The sequence below is a fragment of the Eptatretus burgeri genome, chromosome 8 (assembly GCF_056783735.1).
Source record: "Eptatretus burgeri isolate ZD-2024b chromosome 8, Ebu_testis_v1, whole genome shotgun sequence".
In the NCBI taxonomy this organism is placed as follows: domain Eukaryota; kingdom Metazoa; phylum Chordata; class Myxini; order Myxiniformes; family Myxinidae; genus Eptatretus; species Eptatretus burgeri.
The window spans coordinates 78,284,259-78,286,758 of record NC_140968.1 but is presented as its reverse complement, the minus strand read 5'-3'; positions in this window follow the sequence as shown (position 1 = coordinate 78,286,758).

Below are 2,500 nucleotides of genomic sequence, written 5' to 3'. Positions count from 1 at the left end.
GGGACAAGCAATCACAATGAAGTAAGCGCAACTTTATTGTTGAGTTCAGGATACTGGTGTAGGGACTCACTAATTTTCTCAATATTTCATTAATTTTTCGAACACGTGAACTCTGGTAGCCAATCAGACGCATCTTTCTGGAGTCAGTCAATGCACGGGATGTTAAAAAGGCCGAGGACTCACGGGAGTTTTTCAGTGACGACACGTTGGAAGCTTGCACGCCTTCACGGACAAGCCTTTCTCATCCCTATTTATGAGTTCATTATCTCATCCATTATTTTTCATCGTGACCTTTGGCTTGACTTTATCAAGACTATTGAGCGAGGTGGATTTTGTTTGTTTGGTTAAACAACCCGACTGCAATCAACGACTTTTCCTCTTCTGTTGAACATTTTCGACACCATTCTAAAGCCATAGTGGCTCGGCGCCATTAAACCTTTCTTTCTTCACCAACTGCTGGAAAGAAGATGATGGAACAATCATCAGCCAGACTTTACAACACGTCATTGCATTGTTCATGTGAGTGAGATTTCTTTAAGCATCATCGTCTTAACCAGCATACGTAAATTGAATAATCACCACAGTGGTGTAAGGCTATTGTATCTTAAGAGGGTAAACTTTGAGGGTATTAGAAGTGATTTGGGAACTTTAAACTGGGTAAAGTTAATGAGTGGGTGGTCTTCGATGGAGAAATGGCAACCTTCAAGTTGCAAAATGTGTTTGGTGCAGAGTAGGTATATTCCAGTGAGGTGTAAAGGTTAAAGCAGAGTAAGACCCCGGTGTTGAAGCAAAGAGGTATGTAGTGTAATTAAGGATAAGCAGAAGGTATTCATTCAAAAAAAAATGACAGGACTAGAGTCCAACTCGCATTAGTATAGGAAGAAACAGAGGAGTTAAGAAAATAACTTGGCAAGCCAAAAGGGAATATGAAAAGGACATAGCCAAGAATATTAAACATTACAACAGCAATACATTCTTTAAGTAAATAGCGGGTAAGCAAAGGGTGAAGAGGAGTGTGGACCCATTGAAGAATAGCACAGGAAAATTGGTGAATGGTGATGGTGAGATGGCAGGTTTATTAAATAGCTTTTTTTTTTTGCTTCTACATTTACATGGGAACAGTCAGGGGAACATTTACGCCATTTACATGGGAACAAAGGGTACCAGGAACTTTAGCAGAGAGTATCTATCATGGGGGTGAGCAAGGGCTATTGGAAGAGATTCAAGGAATAGAAGAAGTGAAGAAGCAGCTTGAAAAATTAAGGGACAATAAAGATCCAGGACTGGATAATATGCTTCTTAGATTATTGAAGGAGGTGGCAAAGTAGATAAAATAAGTTCACATGGAAAATAAGTCATCACCCCGATGTAATTTTCAATGCAGCATTGTAAAAGGATTGGTTTAGGACCCTTATAACTGTTGATTATATTTTCCTTGATGTAACTGATGAAGAGCCATGCATAATAGGGTCCCATTTTAGTTCCCATGGCTACTTCTTTTTGTTGTATATAAAAACTATCCACAAACCTGAAAGATGGTAGATTGAGGACTAATTCAACCAATCTTAAGACTGTGGTGACATGAGGTCTGGTGTCACAAGGAATACGTTCCAAAAAAATGTTGCAGAGCCTCCAATCCCTCATTTGTAGGGATGTTATTATCAAAAGAATAAAATACTGTATAAGCACGTGATAATAATGGTGAAAGAAAAAAAATGATGAAAAGAGATTGTCTATTTTCTCCTTCCTGAAAACGGAAATAATTGAAAAGATAAAACGCATCGAAGGTATCCTTCAAGTAAGTAGGCATCAGAATTCCATCGAGGTACTTGCCGGTAAGGTCTGTGGGGCTGTTTTAGATGGATATATTAGGTCAGCCTGGTATATTAGGTTTATGAATCTTGGGAAGTAAATAAAATTCACACAATGGGGGTTATCTTGGATAAGGTTAGCAGCAGTGGAAGGCCAATCTCCATTAGTGATGACATCTTTCACCATGTTGGAGATAATGTGATCCTGCTCCAAATTGGGATCCGATTCAACTTGTACACAGTATATAAAACTCCCTATCTGAAAGCTGGCACATTGCTTTCTGCTCATACAGGTCACACCTCCATACAACAACATCACCTTTATTGGCAGGATTTATCACGTACGCCTTGATATTATGAAGAGTGCAATGATCTCATGTTCCCACTTTCACAAGTTCCCTTCAAAGGAACTTTGAAGCAGGAGGCGGCCACTCGGCCCATCGAAGCCTGTGCTATCATCATCAATTTATGGCTGTTTGTCGATGCATTATCCTTTAAAAAAAATGCTGAGTATCAAGCAAGGAAGCAGCATGTACCATTTTAAAGTCTTTGGTATGACTTGGTGGGGTTTTGAACCACTGACCTCTCAGATTCAGAGCAAATGCCGAAACCGTTATACGACCAAAGCTGGTAAAGTTCACTGGAAGGGTTATGTTGAACACTGATATCAGATTGGAGTATATGCACTC